We start from the raw sequence: 18151 nt of genomic DNA, 5'->3' as shown, positions 1-18151 counted from the left end.
TTAATCCAGCCTGCATGCTCCATGGCTTCAGACAGCCAGACTTCAGAGAGCCCAGCTCGGATAAATGCAAGGAATGTGAATAATTCTGCTTTGGAATCCATGAAGTGCTTAGGAGAATTTAGGGACAATTTCTATTGTGTTCTTTTCACCATTTTGCTTTGGAACTGTGAAATATACATTTTCCCCACTTTATAGGGGGACAGTTTACAGAAAAATAATAATTAATAATATGTAGCCACCACCGAGACTTAGAGATAGAACATTATCAGTATCTCAGAAGTCCTGGACACCCTGGATACCCGTCACTGAAAGCATCCTCTCCTGCCCTCAAAGACAACTACCCTTCAGAATCTTTTGTCGGCAATTTCTTTGTAATTGTACCACTTAAGCCTGCATCCACAAACAACATATTGTTAGTTTTACCTGCTTATAAACTTTATATAATGGAATTATTTAGTATGTAAAATTCTCTTCCATCCTATTTTACAGATTAACTCAGATTAAACCGTTTTTCAGATTAACCTATTTTCACGTGTGTAGCGACAATGCACTTAGTTTTAGCTACTATACAGTGTTCTGTAATAAGACTCTACAATAATTTCTTTTTAAGATTTTATTTATTTATTTGAGAGAGAGTACAAGCAGGGGGGAGAGGCAGAGGGAGAAAGAGAAGCAGACGCCACTGAGCATAACCTGAGCACAACCTGAGCCAAAGGCAGAGGCTTAACTGACTGAGCCACCCAGGTGCCCCGAGACTGTACAGTAATTTCTTTTTCATGTTACTATTGGTGGATATTTATGTGGTCTCCAGTTTTTTGTTATTATGAACTCTTTTTTATGTGCCTTGAGATATACAAGTGTAAGTGTTTCCCTAGGATAAATGCTTCAGATTAAACTTGAGAAGCTGTGGAGTATGAACTTGTAACAACTTCACTTGGTAGTGCTAATGTGATTGTGCCAATCAACAGCCCTACCGGCTGTTTGAGAGTACTGGTTGTTCCACACTTCTGCTAAAACTTGGACTTGTCTGAGTGAAATGTCTGCCAGAGGCTGAGTGTGAAATGGCATCCCATTGTGAATTGTTCCCTGAATACAAATGTAATGGTATTTCGGGTGGTTTTTAGGTCACATTTGTGTTTCCTCTTCTGCCTAATTTTATATTGCCTTGTTTTCTCCTTCTTATTGCCTTTAGGAAATATTTAGATATTCTAGATTTATAGCAACCTTTGTCATTTGTATCTGTTGCAAACTTCTTCTTAAAGGTGCATCTTGTATTTTGACCCTTCTTCTGGTGTATTTTGAGAAAGAGAAGTTCTTAATTTTCACAATAATTTACCGATATTTTTGTTTTGGGGGTCTTGGGTGAGAAATTCTTCTTTAACCCAAGGCTATTAAAAAGTGTGCTCCTCTAAATGTTTCTAAAAGATTATGGGTGTGCCTTCTACATTTAAATTTACATTCTACCTTGCGTTGATTTTTATGTAAATGTGTAAGATAGGGATCTGTTTCAACATACTCTTTATGGATAACCGATTTTCTCAGCTGTCCTTACCGATAGTCCGTTCTTATCCCACCAATGTGTATTGCCTGTGCTCTCATCTTTAAAGTTGCCATGTGCAGGTCATTTATGTTGCATTTGCCTGTATATTCTGGCAACAATACTATACTTCTTAGTTGCTACTGCTGTATAAGAATTTCTGCTATCTGATAGATCAAGTCCTCCTATTCAATTCTTCTTCGTGGGTAACTTTCGATTTTTCATACACAGTCTACATTCCTTTAAATCTACCCATATATTTGCCCTTTCAATTATTCCCCATTTCTTGTATTTTTATGATTTTATCTGGGATCATTTTACTTCAGTCGAAAAATTTCCTTTATTATTTCTATTGGTGCATGTCTCCTGGTGTCCAATTTTCTAGATTTGTGTTATCTAAAGTTTTTGTTTTGCCTTCATTTTTGTATACAATATTTTTGCTAGATGTCAAAATCTGCTTATTTTCTTTCAACACTTTAAATATATTATTCTATTTTCTTCTGGCTTTCGTCATTTCTGTCATCTGTCTTATTTTTGTTCATTTGGAAGTATGTTTCTTATTTCTGAATGCTTTTTAAATTTTCTCACTTTCTTTGTATTCAAGGTTTTCTTTATATTTCTCTTGTTTGGTTTTGTGGCATTTCTTCAATCTGATTGATTACTTTTCATCTATTTTTAAATATTCTCAGACATTATCTCTTCAAATACTGCTTTTACCATTGTCTCTTTCCTAGCCTTCTAAAATTAAATACATATTTATTATCTATTGACCTATTTTCTAGCTTACTAATTGTCTCTTCAGCTGTGTCTAATCTTTAAACCTGTTTATTGAGTTCTTCATTTTAGTTATTGTCATTTTCAATTGATTTTTTAATAGATTCAAATTCTCCATGGAATTCTTTTTCTCAGGCTATATTTTTCAATATATAAATCTAAGTTATTTTAAAATCCATGTCTGATAACTTCAATAATTGAATCTCCTATAGGTCTATTTATTTTGCCTGTTTTGTTTTTTCTTTTCTTTCGATTTTTGGTCAATTGTCTTATCTCCCGGTTTACCTGTTAATTTTTTGTTGAATACCAGACATCACATATTTTTTAAAAAATTGGAGAAATAATCAGAAACTTTGAATGATACTATGTTCCTCTAGAGAGGATTCACTTTTGTTTGTAACAGAATTAAAAATAAGCTCAGATCACCTTAATCCTACATGGGAATGGACTAATTTGAATCTAGACTAATGTGTATCTTTGTGAGAGCTGGACTGCCTAGTTAGTTCTTTTGTCTAGGCTGTAACCATTCAAAGATCCTGTAAGAAAGCTTAGATTGGTTCTCAGGGTCACTCCTCTTTCTAGGCCCTAACCTATGATTTTTATCTCCTAACCGCATAAAACTGCTCACTTCCTCTTCATTTTATTGTTCTCCTCTTATCCTTTCAGTCTGCTGTTTACATACTGGTAAATGCCTCAAGAAGACAAGTGACACTGGATATCAGATTTATCTCTTTGCATTTCTCATTCCTTCTATCCAAGATTTTAACCCTTCAAATCCTCACTGCTTTAGTAGCTTTCCGATGCCTTCAAATAGGCTGGTTTTTGTATTTTATCCAATTTTCTAATTGTTCACAGCAAATTTCTGATACTCTATGCTCTCATAGCCAGATCTTTCTATTTAAGTTTTAGAATTAGCTTGTCAAATTTTATTTTTAAAACAAAGATTTTTATTAGAGTTTTATTGAGTTGAAATATTTGATGAGAATTGACAACTTTGTTATATTAAGACTTCCTATCCATGAACATGATATATCTTCTTTAAGGCCATCTTCCATGTCTTTAAAAATTAAGTTTTTTATTTTCTCCATAATGGACCTGGACCCACTTAGATTTATTCATTGTTACTTCATATTTATATTACTATTGCACTTGATATATATTTTTCTACTACATTTTCTTGTTAGTGTTACAAAGATATAATAATTTTGTGTTACTTCTTGTCATTTAACTGTAGGTTCTTTTTGGTTTTTATGAGCAGCTATATCATCTAAAAATAATGAAAGTTTAATTTCCTTGTTTACAATACTTGCATAGTTTAAAAAATTTAATCATATTGTTTTGGGAATATTACTGTGCTGTCTACAACATCTAGCACAATGTTGAATGAAAGTGATGATACGAGGGCATCTTTATCTTAATCCTGACCTTCAATATTTCACCATTAAATATAATGTTTGCTGTGGGATTCTGGTAGATTTTTCTTCATCAAGTTAAAGAATTTTTCTTTTCTTATTTTGCTAAGATTTTGTCATTAATGGATGTTGAATTATATTGAAAACTTTTTCTACATCTAGTAAAAAGTTGTTTGTCTTTTGTTACTTTTATACTGATTGGCTTTTAAGTATTTAGTCAGTTTTTCATTTGTTCTAGAATTGCCACTTGGCCATGATATGTTATCTTTTTAATATATTGCTAAATTCATTTGTTAAAATTTTGTTCAGACTTTTGCATCTATATCCATAATTGAGTTTGGCCTTCAATCTTTCTTGTTCTATATTTGTCTACTTTAGAAATAAGGGTTGGGCGCCAGGGTGGCCCAGTGTGTTGAGCATCTGACTCTTGATTTCAGCTTAGGTCATGATCTCGTGGTGGTGAGATCAAGCTCCACATCAGGCTCCATGCTCAGCAAGGAGTCTGCTTGAGATTCTTTCCCTCTTTCTCTCCCTCTTCCTCTGCCCATCCCCTCACTTGCTTTCTCTCTCAAATAAATAAATCTTTAAAAAAAAGAAATAAGGGTTATATCAATCCCATAACACTTTTAAAATTAAAAAACAGTTTTTAAGGGGTGCCTGGGTGGCACAGCGGTTAAGCATCTGCTTTCGGCTCAGGGCGTGATCCTGGCATTATGGGATCGAGCCCCACATCAGACTCCTCCACTGGGAGCCTGCTTCTTCCTCTCCCACTCCCCCTGCTTGTGTTCCGGCTCTCGTTGGCTGTCTCTATCTCTGTCAAATAAATAAATAAAATCTTTATAAAAAAACAGTTTTTAAGACTTTTTTAGGTTCATAGCAAAATTGAGAGGAATATAGAGATTTCCCATAAACCTCTTGCCCCCACACCTGCCTCTCCCATTATTCACATCCCCCACCAGAATGGTACATTTGTTACAATTGATGAACCTACAGTGACACATCATAATCCCCCAAAATTCCACAGTTCACCTTAGAGTTCACTCTTGGTGTTGCGCGTTCTATGGGTTTGGACAAAGATATGACATGTATCTATCGTCTGTATTATCATACAGAGTATTTTTACTGCCCTAAAAATTTGTGCTCCACCCACTTATCCCTCTCCCTTAACTCCTGACAGCCACTGATCTTTTCATTGTCTCTATAATTTTACCTTTTCCAGAATGTCATATAGTTGGAATCATACAGTATGTAGCCTTTTCAGATTGGCTTCTTTCATTTAGGAAAACACATTTAAAGTTCTTCCATGTCTTTTCATGGCTTAACAGCTCATTTCTTTTTAGTGCTAAATACTATGCCATTGTCTGGATGCACCACAGTTTATTTATCCAGTCACCTACTGAAGGACATCTTGTGGCTGCCAAGTTTTGGCAATTATGAACAAAGCTGCTACAAACATCTATATATAGGTATTTGTGTGGACATATTGAAATCCTTTGGGTCAATACCAAGAATTTGATTGCTGGATTATATGGTCAGAGCACGTTTTGTTTTGATTTGTTTTTTAAGATTTTTAAAATTTATTTACTTTTGCAAGAGAGAAAGACAGAAAGAGAGAGAACACGAGCAGGGGAAGGGGCAGAAGAAGAAGCAGACTCATTGCTGGGCAGGAAGCCCTATATGGGACTGGGATTATGAACTGAGCTGAAGGCAGACACTTAACCTAATGAGACACCGAGATGTCCCAGAGTATTTTTAGTTTTATAAGAAAGCCAAACTGGCTTACAAAGTAAATGTACCATTTTGCACTTCCACTAGCATCAAATGAGCTCCTGTTGCTTCACATCCTTGCCAGCATTTGGGGTTGTCAATGTTTCAGATTTTGGCCATTCTATAGGTGTGTAGTAGTATCTCACTATTGTTTTAAAATGCAAATTTAAGATGATATGGAGCATATTTTCTTATGCTTATAATTTGACATCTGTATATTTTCCTTTTTTTATTCTATGGAAAATTTTCTGTAATATAAAAATTAGGTATACCTTAAATATTTGGTTGAATTTGCGTGTTAGATCAGTTAGGATTCAATCAAGGAAGCACATCACTGGATATTATAAAATAAAAAATTTATTATAGAAATTAGATCTTGCATAATTTCAGGAGGAGTTGGGAAAGAAAGGTCCAGACTGATAATTTGGAGGATCAGAGGAAAATCACCAATCAGCACTCCCGATGCAATGAGATGAATGGATAAGGTCAAATTTGCAGAAAAATCTGCAAAGCCACGTGCTCTTATCTTCTCAAGTGGGAGCATGAAGCAGAGCTGGTGGTGAGATTAGTGGAAGACTTTTGCATCTGTGGTGAGTGGTGGCGTGGGATCACTAATGTGCATTAGACCCAAAAGTCAGGAAAAAGAGATGAACACCAAGTAAGGGAGAGGGAGAACAATCTGCAACCTGACAGCAATAACCCTGAGGAGGAATGAGAACTAGCTGGCACCTGTGCATCTGTCTTTCACCGAATCTAACCACGATGACCAACTATATCACAAAACACACAGGACAAAAATTCTGGGAAACAGTTCCAGTTTATCAAGTTGACACAATGCAAAGTTACCAGATGTGTAAAGCTTATATTTTCCTTGTGGAAAGGTTTTTAAATTTTTAAATTTCTTTAGTGGGTTTAGGATTATTCAGGCTTTCTGTTTCTTTCTCTGTCAGTTTCAGTAAGCTGATTTTTTTTTTCTAAGCAATTGTCCATTGGCTTAAATTTGAAATTTTATTGTCACAAAATCATTCATACTATTCTCTTACTTTTTAAATTGCTACCACACCTGTAGTTTTATGCCCCTTTCGTCCATAATATTAGTTGTTCATTCTTTTTCTTTTGATTAATATTGTTGTATATTTGTTAAACTTTTTCAAACGACTAACTTTTGGCTTTTCCAATCCTCTCATAATTTTTTTCCTATTTCAGTAATTTCTCCACTTATCTTTATGAAATCTTAGCTTATACTTTCTTTGAATTTATTCTACTTTTCTTTTTCTAACTTCTTCAGTTGGGTGCTTCTTAGTTCATTAATTTTCTTTTTTTTCTTTTATAAGGATATAAAGCTATAAAATTCCCTCTCAATGCCAGTTTATTTATTTACCATTCATTTTGGTATATAAGATTTTCACAGTTGTTCAGTTCTATGTATTTTCTAATTTCCATTGTGATTTCTTCTTTGGCCCATAAGGTATTAGGAAATGTTTTTGTAATTTACAAACATTTTATTATCACTTTATTATTAACTCTAACTTAATTTCATTACAATCAAAGAATATGGTCTGTATCACCATATTCATGTGGTCCCCAGAAACTTACTGAAGCTACATTATAGACTAGCACATACATATTAATTTTCATGAAGTTATATGTGCACCATACATATCCAATTCTAACTACTGTACTTTAAACTTTTCTATGTCCTTACTAATTTTGTCTCCCAAGTTTATTAATTACCAAGAGTAGTATGGTAAAATCTACTGTGATGCTATTTTCTTCAATACTTCTGATAAATTGCCAATTTTTTGCCTTATATATTTGAGGATGGGTATTATAGGTGTGTGATTTTAGAATTGTAATATATTTCCAGAAAATAAACATTTTATTATTATGAAGTAATTTCTTATCTCTAGTAATATATTTTCTTATTCATCTTCAATTCCCTTCAACTTTGGATACAATCCTTAAGAACAAGTAAAATGAAAAGAATATCTGCTCCACTAACTTTTTTAGATTGGATGTGAGAATTAATGAGGTCAAATAAGATAAGGAATGTAACAATTAGAAGCCACAATGCAAATGTAAGATACAATTCTGGAGAAAAATATTTAAATTCCACAGATTCAAAGACTTTTTGGTAGTGCAAACTATCATACATACCCACATCTATAAGACTAGGTAGGCTTAAATGGGATTTGGGTATAAATTGTTTAAAAGCTCAATCATAGCCCAGTCATTGCCATACTTCTTTTAGGTAGTATTTCCTTACCATTGAGGCAACAGGTGAAGATACTAATAAAAGCAGGTGATGATAGTGAAAAATTTTGGAAAGTTGCTGTTGACAGAGATCAAGTGGTTCTAGAACTCTAATTATATATTCGCTTACCGATCATTAGAAGCCACCACCTGTGTCTTTTGTGCTGCTGTCTCCAGCTCTACCAAATTAATATGTATTTAAAGCTAATGTCCACATTTGATAGTGTATTTCTACTTGGCTTAACAGCTGACAACAAATGTTAGAGAAATATCTCACCAGAATATATAGACAAAGGGGTTATTCTCATAACACATGGGATATTTAATTACTATTTGAATTATGAAAGTAAACTGAGATTTTTCAGAAGCCTTATGAGGTTTCTCAGAAACCACTTCTGCTTATAAGCATCTTGCCTTTAAAAATAGATAAAAACAAAAACAAAAAAATAATTTTCCCAGCTCTACCTGGGCATAGATAAACTGCACAATGTTGTCTCATATTAATACAGCCATAATTAATGCTTTCATTAATTTCTTTATCCAATGCATAAAACTTGATGAATAAATGACCACATATCCCAAACATATATGTCTAAGGTAGTCATTTCAATGTAAAAATGAAATTGAAATTTTAATCTGTCTTTATATTTGTGTACAATGCCTTTTGAAATTCTGACCCAGGAGTTTAGGGCTCTGCTCTTCGCCCCATCTTACGTACCACTTGCCTGGATTAGAAGCAGTACAAACAAGTTTACCATACTGTAAGCTAATACTATTGAAACAGTGGTCTTGAAAAGAGGCAAAATAATAACAATAATAATATGGCTTAATTTTATGGCAAGCTTTAATGGTAAGCACCATGCATGCATTATTTCACTTCAAAGCACAACAATCCTATCGCAACAATAATGTTATTCTCCCCACTGTGGTGATGAGGAAATTGAAGTTTAGAAAGTAGTTTGAACAAGGTAACAAAGCTAGTAAGCAATACAATGGTATTTAAAATCCAGTCTTGCAGACTTCAGAGACCATCTTTTTAACCACTACATCATATATTGTCATTATATGCATAATGACATCACTTCATCTCTTTGGAATTGACGTATCTGCATGCTGAGAATGCAGCTGAAAACAGTAAGGAAAAAATAAAAGGATGGAACATGCCAAAAGTCTAAGGGCTAAAATTTATGTAATTTATTCAGGAAATGTTTGTAAACTTGCCTTCAATATACTTTAATTCTTACTTTATTTACAAGGCTAACTTACTTGGTTATCTGAACACCAAGTTTACAAAACAGAAGCAACAAGGAAGGTGAGATGAGGAGCTTGCATGGAAGTGGAGGCATGAGAGCTGACAGCTTGAAAAGTCCACAGGAAAGTGATGTAAATAATAGGTTAAAATGTTTGGACTCAAGATCTAAGAACCTTTAGTATACAGTAAAGGAGCTCTAATCATCACAAATGGAAACAATTTATTACCGCTGATATATAATGAAGCTCTTATTTTATCACGGGAATGTACACTTATGCTCAACAGGTTTTTGTTTTGTTTTGTTTTGTTTTTTAAAGATTTTATTTGTCAGAGAAAGAGACAGAGACAGAGAGAGCACAGTCAGGGGAAATGTCAGGCAGAGGGAGAAGCAGGCTCTCTGCTGAGCAAGGAGCCTGATGCAGAACTCAATCCCAAAACCCTGAGATCATGACCTCATCCCAAGGCAGATGCTTAACTGACTGAGCCACCCAGGTATCCCTTAGGCTCAACATGTTTTATACAATGATAGATATACTTATGCTCAATATGTTTTATGTAATGATAGAGAAGGAGTTATCTTAGACTGATAAAAGAAAGTTGGTATTTAAAACGCTAAGGCCTACAGTATCTCAATACCTCGGAAGTAGTAAAAACACCTTAGTTTGTATTGGTGCTTGCTGGGACTTAAGCTGTTTTCACACAAAGGATGCTTCATTTTAGAGCTAAAGAAACCAAGGTGCAAACATTTGATTCACTGTCCAAAATGACTCCCTAAAGGTTCTGAATAATAACAGTTTTACTACACTTTCATTATTTTGACAGATGAATGGTATAAATTAAAAATAAGAACCCCAATAATTTAGGCATTAATTTGGGATTTACAACTCTTCATTTAGAATACATCCTGGCAACTGGTTGGAAGATGGTAGTGCAGTAGGAGGACCCTAGGCTCTCCCTGCCCACAAAAACAATTAGATAACTATGAAACCATCCTAAATACTCCAGAAATGAACCTGAAGACAGGTAAAACAAACCCCATAACTAAAGGTTGAGAAGAGGCCACACTGAAGAAGGTAGGAAGTGTGGAGATGGGCTTTGGAGAGAAATGGATCATGGCACGTTGGAGGTGGGGAGCATGGTCATAGAGAAGGGTGAAAGACAGATTAGTACATAGGGCAGCACACAGGGAAAGGAATCCCCATAACAATTGGCTTGGAAAGCAAGAGGGGCCAAATTTCATGAGTTCTTGCAACCAGTGGGGTTAAAGTTTGGAGTTTTAAGGGTCATCATGCTTGGCTCTGGGAGAGCTTGGAGGGCACTGAGGCTTCCATTGAAGAAAAGGCTGGCAAACAGCCTAGAAACATACAGTATGGAAACGTGATCTGAAGATCACCTGGGGCACACAGTGGGAGATTATTCACTCAGCTCAGAACACATTCCAGAGAGACAGCATTCACGGAGAGACTGCTTTGGGAACAAAGAAATTGTCAGTGCCATGTTCTGCTCTCACCCCTCAGCATAAACACAGAGCCATCTGTGGGAACCAGCACCACACTGACACTCACTACCTAACTCACTTACCACCAAGCCCCGCATCCCTGCACTCCACTGGAACTGCCCCTCAAAGTCATCCTTGCCTCAGGCCCACCACAGCAGGCCCCCTCCCGCAGAAGACCGGCCCAAAGCCTGTTCAAAGCATTTCCTGACCTGGAGTTTTGCAGAGCCTCAGTTCTGGTGGTGGTGGTGACAGGGCTCATTTCACAAACAGACCAGCATACACCTGGCTAAAACACTAAAACACTAAAATAATATAGGGGATAATAAAATAATAGGGGAACCACCTTCAGGCCAGGGACCAAACACTGCACGTAACAGGCAAAGAGAGCCACTGCAGATGACTGGCCTGAAGGATAAAGTGGCCAGGACAAAATAGCAGACCACACACAGCACATATTGGAGACACTCCTGGAAGCACCAGGCCCTAGGAAGCAGGGGGCACTACATGATGGGGCACTACATGGCAGGGCACTACAGGATCTCTTCTTCATAAGGCCATTAGCCTCAAGAACAGGAGAGGTAGTTGACTTTCCTAACACATAGTAACAAGCACAGGGAGTTAGACAAAATGAGAAGACAGAGAAATCTGTCCCAAATGAAAGAACAGCACAAGACCATGGCCAGATATCTAAGTGAAACAGATAAGTAACATGCCAAATAGAGAATAAAGAAATGACCATCCTTATGATCATGGACTCTCTGGAGTTTAGAAAAGAGTGGAAGACATGAGTGAGACCCTTACCACAGAAATAAGGAAGAACAGAGCAGAGATAAAGGACTCAATAAACAAAATGAGAAACACACCTGATGGAATGAATAGTAAGCTGGAAGAAGCAGAGGAATGTAGAAACATCTAACATGCAAATGGATCTCAAAAGAAAGCAGGAGTAGCAATACTTACATCACACAAAGTAGACTTTAAACAAAGACTGTAACAAGAGACAAAGAAGGATACTATATAATAATAAAGGGAACAATCCAAGAAGATATAACAACTGTAAATATTTATGTACCTAACATGGGAGCACCCAAATACACAAAACAGTTAATAACAAACATAAAGGAACTAATCAATAATAATACAATAATAGTAGGGGAACTGTAACGCCCCACTCACATCAATGGACAGATCATCTAAACAGAAAATCAACAAGGAAACAGTGGCTTTAAATGACACACTGGAACAGATGGATTTAGTAGATATATTCAGAACATTCCATCCGAAAACAGCAGAAAAGACATTCTTTTCATGCACATGGAACATTCTCCAGAATAGATCACATATCATCAGCCCACAAAACAAGCCTCAACAAATTCAGAAGATCGAAGTCATTCCATGCATATTTTCTGACCACAATGCTATGAAACTAGAAGTCAACCACAAGAAGAAAAAAAAAAAAGGAAGACCACAAATACATGAAGGTTAAATAACATGCTACTTAACAGTGGATGGGTCAACCAGGAAATAAAAGAAGAAATAAAAATCACATGGAAACAAATGAAAATGAAAACACAATGGTCACAAACCTCTGGGATGCAGAAAAAGCAGCTCTAAGAGGGAAGTTTATAGCAAGACAGGCAGACCTCAAAAAGCAAGACGAATCTCAAATAAACGACTTAGCCTTACATCTAAAGAAGCTGGAAGAACACAAACAAACCCTAAAACAAGCAAAAGGAAGGAAATAACTATTAGAGCAGAAATAGATGATATAGAAACTAAACAAAAAAACAATAGAGCAGATCCATGAAACCAGGAGCTGGTTCTTTGAAAACATGAATAAAACTGATAAACCTCAAGACAGACTTATCAAGAAAAAAGAGAAAGGACTCAAATAAATAAAATCACAGATGAGAGAAGAGAAATAATAACCAACATCACAGAAATACAATTATAAGAAAATATTAGGAAAGGGGCGCCTGGGTGGCACAGCAGTTAAGCGTCTGCCTTCGGCTCAGGGCGTGGTCCCGGCGTTCTGGGATCGAGCCCCACATCAGGCTCCTCCGCTGGGAGCCTGCTTCTTCCTCTCCCACTCCCCCTGCTTGTGTTCCCTCTCTTGCTGGCTGTCTCTATCTCTGTCAAATAAATAAATAAAATCTTAAAAAAAAAAAAAAAAAGGAATTAGGAAAAACTATATGCCAACCAATTGGACAAGCTAGAAGAAATGGATAAATTCTTAGAAACATATAAACTACCAAAACAGAAACAAGAAGAAAATTTGGACAGACCAATTACCAACAATGAAATTGAAGCAGTAATAAAAAAAATCCCAACAAACAAAAGTCCAGGACCAGATGGCTTCATAGGCATATTCTACCAAACATTTAAAGAAGGGTTAATACCTATTCTTCCCAAACTACTCCAAAAAATAGAACAGGAAGGAAAACTTCCAAATTCACTCTATGAGGTCAGCATTACCCTGATACCAAAACCAAATAAAGATACCACTAAAAAAGAGAACTACAGGCCAATATCCCTGATGAATATAGATGCAAAAATTCTCAACAAAATACTAGCAAACTGAATCCAACAATACATTTAAGAAATCATTCACCGGGGGCGCCTGGGTGGCACAGTGGTTAAGCGTCTGCCTTCGGCTCAGGGCGTGATCCTGGTGGTGTGGGATCGAGCCCCACATCAGGCTCCTCCGCTATGAGCCTGCTTCTTCCTCTCCCACTCCCCCTGCTTGTGTTCCCTCTCTCGCTGGCTGTCTCTATCTCTGTCAAATAAATAAATAAAATCTTTAAAAAGAAAGAAAGAAAGAAAGAAAGAAAGAAAGAAAGAAAGAAAGAAAGAAAGAAAGAAAGAAATCATTCACCGGGGCGCCCGGGTGGCTCAGTCGTTAAGCGTCTGCCTTCGACTCAGGGCGTGATCCCGGCATTCTGGGATCGAGCCCCACATCGGGATCCTCCACTGGGAGCCTGCTTCTTCCTCTCCCACTCCCCCTGCTTGTGTTCCCTCTCTTGCTGGCTGTCTCTCTCTGTCAAATAAATACAATCTTTAAAAAAAAAATCATTCACCACAATCATGTGGGATTTATTCCTGGGTGCAAGGGTGCTTCAATAGTTACAGATCAATCAACGTGACACATCACATCAATAACAGAAAGGATAAGAACCATATGATCATTTCGGTAGATGAAAGAAAGCATTTGACAAAGTATAACATCCAGATAAAAGCCTTCAATAAGTAGGTTTAGAGAGAACATACCTCAACATAAAAAGCCATATATGAAAAACCCACAAACATCATCCTTAATGCAAAAGAACTGAGAGCCTCTCCCCTAAGGTCAGGAACAAGAGAAGGCTGTCCCACTGATCACTTTTATTCAACATAGTACTGGAAGTCCTAGACACAGTAATAAGACAACAAAAAGAAACAAAAGACATCCAAATAGATAAGGAAGAAGTAGAACTTTCACTATTTGCAGATGACATGATATTATATAGAGAAAACTTGAAAGACTCTACCAAAAACCTGCTAGAACTGATAAACGAAGTCAGTAAAGTTGCAGGATACAAAATCAATGTACAGAAATCTGTTGCATTTCTATACACTAATAATGAAGTACCAGAAAGAGAAATTAAGAAAACAGTCCCATTTACAATTGCACCAAAAATAATAAGATACTTAGGAATAAACCTAACCAAAGAGGTAAAAGACCTGTACTCTTAAAACTATAAAACACTGATGAAAGAAACTGAAGACAATACAAAGAAATAGGAAGATATTCCATGCTCATGGATTGGAAGAAAAATATTGTTAAAATGTCTATACTACTCAAAGTAATCTACACACTTAGTGCAACCCCCATCAAAATACCAACAGCATTTTTCACAGAGCTAGAACAAAGCATCCTAAAATTTGTATGGAACCACAAAAGACACAGTATAGCCAAAGCAATCTTGAAAAAGAAAAGCAAAGCTGGAAGCATCACAATTCCAGACTTCAATTTATATCATAAAGCTCTAGTATTCTAAACAGTATGGTACTGGCACAAAAATAGACACATAGACCAATAGAACAGCCCAGAAATAAACTCACAACTATTTGGTCAATTAATCTTTGATAAGGCAGGAAAGAATATCCAGTGGGAAAAGACAGTTTCTTCAACACATGGTGTTGGGAAAAGTGGACAGTAACATGCAAAAGAAGAAATTGGACCACTTTCTTTCACCGTACACAAAAATAAATTCAAAATGGATTAAAGACCTAGATGTGAGACCTAAAACCATTAAAATCTTATTCAAATCAAAACCACATTTAGATACTACCTTACAACAGTTAGAATGGCAAAAATTGACAAGGCAAGAAACAACAAATGTTGGAGAGGAACTGGAGAAAGGGGAATCCTCTTACACTGTTGGTGGGAATGCAAGTTGGTACAGCCACTTTGGAAAACAATGTGAAGACTCCTCAAAAAGTTAAAAATAGAGTTACCCTATGACCCAGCAATTGCACTACTGGGTATTTACCCCAAAGATACAGATGTAGTGAAAAGAAGGGGCACATGCACCCCAATGTTCACAGCCCCAATGTCCACAATAGCCAAACTGTGGAAGAAGCCGAGATGTCCTTCAACAGATGAATGGATAAAGAAGATGTGGTTCATTTATACAATGGAATATTACTCAGCCATCAGAAAGAATGATTACCCAACATTTGCATCAGCATGGATGGAACTAGAGGAGATTATGCTAAGTGAAATAAGTCAAGCAGAGAAAGACAATTATCATATGGTTCCACTTATTTGTGGAACATAAGGGATAGCAGGGAGATCATTAGGAGAAGGCAGGAAAAAACGAAGGGGGGTGGGAAACAGAGGGGGGATAAACCATGAGAGACTATGGACTCTGGGAAACAAACTGAGGGTTTTAGAGGGGAGGGGGGTGAGGGGATGGGTTAGCCCGGTGAAGGGTATTAAGGAGGGCACGTATTGCATGGAGCACCAGGTGTCATAAGCAAACAATAAATCATGGAACACTACATCAAAAACTAATGAGGTACTGTATGGTGACTAAGATATCATTAAAATAAAAAAAAAAGACACAGGCAGTAAGATCTCTGACACTGGCTGTAGCAACTGCTTTCGAGATATGTCTCCTGAGGCAAGGGAAACAACAGCAAAAATAAACTATTGGGACTACAGCAAAATAAAAAGCTTCTGCACAGCAAAGGAAACAATCAAGAAAACTAAAAGGCCACCTATGGAATAGGAGAAGATATTTGTAAATGACACATCTGATAAGGGGTTAGTATCCAAAATACAAAAAGAAGTTATAAAACTCAACACCCTTAAAACAAATAATCCATTTAAAAAACTGGGCAGAAGACATGAACAGACATTTCTCCAAAAAAGATTTACAGATGGCCAACAAATCAAATCTACAATGAGATACCACCTCACACCTGTCGGGATGGCTAAAATCAATAACACAAGAAACAACAGGTGTTGGTGAGGATGTGGAGAAAAAGGAACACTCTTGCACTGTTAGAGGGAATGCAAACTGGTGCAGCCACTGTGGAAAATAGTACGGAGATTCCTCAAAAAGTTAAAAATAGAGCTACCCTACGACCCAGCAATTGCACTACTAGGGATTTATCCAAAGAATACAAAAACATGCATCCCAACGTTTATTGCAGCATTAGTTATAACGACCAAACTATGGAAGCAGTCCAACTGTCCATCAACTGATAGATGGATAAAGAAGATATGGTATATATATACACAATGGAATGTTATTCAGCCATAAAAAGAACGAAATCTTGCATTTGCAATGACATGGATGAAGCTAGAGAGTATAATGCTATGTGAAATAAGTCAGATAGAGAAAGACAAATACTATATTTCTTTCATATGTGGAATTTAAGAAACAAAACAAATGAGCACAGGGGACAAAAGAAAGAGAGGCAGACTAAGAAACAGACTCTTATCTATAGAGAACAAAGTGATGGTTACCAGAGGGGAGGTGGTCGGGGGGGACGGGTGAAATAGGTGATGGGGATTAAGGAGGGCGCCTGCTGCGATGAGCACTGGGTGTTGTAAGGAAGTGTTGAATCACTATACTGTACACCTGAAACTAACATAACACTGTGTTAACTAACATAGTTAGTTAGAATGCATAGAAGAATGCATCCTGAAGGCTTAATTGTTGAGAGCAGTACATCTTAATTTTCTTCTGGGCCATCAGAAACTGAATCATGTCAGAGAAATATTCACTGTAGAAGAAAAAAAATATGACCACCAGCTAGGAAATTTCCCTGTTTTATAATTTAGATGCCTCTGTTTCAGATGTGTGCATGATTAACATGGTACTAAATGTCTGCCACGTATTTTCCTATGGAGCTATGTTGTGGCTAGCATATGGCCACTAGCTACAGATGTCCTATGAAGTTCTAAATGGGAAAGGATTCTCTGCCTCAGGCATGTCTAACTTTGAAGAGCTGAGGTTGAAACAATGCATGGAACTAGGGTTTCTCATTTAAAGACTTTTAAAAAAGAAAGAAAAAGTAAAACAAAGCAAAATATAACATCTTGCCTGTCACAGCTACTTAAAATGACTAGGTATTTTCCTTTTCTCCCAAAATTATTTTTAAGGATTTATTATTTAGTGCTTTTAACACATTTTTGATTATCACACAATAATCATTTATTCACATGAAAAGAACATGAGCTGGAAATCAAGGTTAATATGTGGAACTTGTTTTAAAAGAATACAGTGCCCTAAGGCTTCATTAGATGTTAGAAGAGGGCAGAATGCTCATTTCATATGTAGTAGGTAACATGTAGTCAAATAGAACCACAATCAGGCGTGTGCCCAATAAGACCGTGAGAGTTAGGAAATAAAAATATTCAGTCTGGAAAAAATGCAAATCAAAGATCTCAAATGAAAATCCTCTTTCCTAAAAATAAATTTTTAAAGGAGGATATTTCTGGTAGAAACGTGGAACCACAAGGAAGCTATCTCTTCACGGTGACTTGTTGATTATAGAACGCAAAGTACGTTCCTTCTTTAATCTGACCAGGGAGCCAGTGTTACAGCCTGGTTTGGGATTTAACATGGTCCCAATTTATGAGGTATCAGATTCATTGCAAGGCTTGAAGGAAATAGGGATTATCTGGTTCAAAGATGATGTTACATTATGAGCTACTGTGGTCTCATGTAATCTCTTTAGTTATCATTGAAATTCTAAAAGAAAGAGGTAGTAAAATTTTAAAAAATGGTATAATCTACACCCTGAAAGCTTTAGAAATGCTCACTTTGGGAGAAGGAGAAAAAAGATTCACGCTTCGGAATATAATTTCCCCATAGTTGGGAATATTCTGAGTACTGTTTTCTGAGGTCATTTCACTTATTAGAAGAAAAAAAATAGATCTTCTGATACTTCAGTGTATCAACTGTCAAAGCAAAACTTTATACAGAATACAGAAAAATCTGTATTTATATAAATCTGGAAAAGGGGTTATACTGAATAACTGTCTAAGTTATCCTCCTCACCACTAAATCTTTACCAAAATTTCTAAGTATCTACTTGAAGATATGTGCTTCAACTCCTTTTTATGCTGAATTCTGGTCTAACCAAAGTCTAAGGAGTTGAAG

This window comes from Ursus americanus, chromosome 13, assembly GCF_024610735.1.
Source record: "Ursus americanus isolate L20-20 chromosome 13, mUrsAme1.1.p, whole genome shotgun sequence".
Classification (NCBI taxonomy): Eukaryota; Metazoa; Chordata; class Mammalia; order Carnivora; family Ursidae; genus Ursus; species Ursus americanus.
This window is presented reverse-complemented; position numbering follows the sequence as displayed.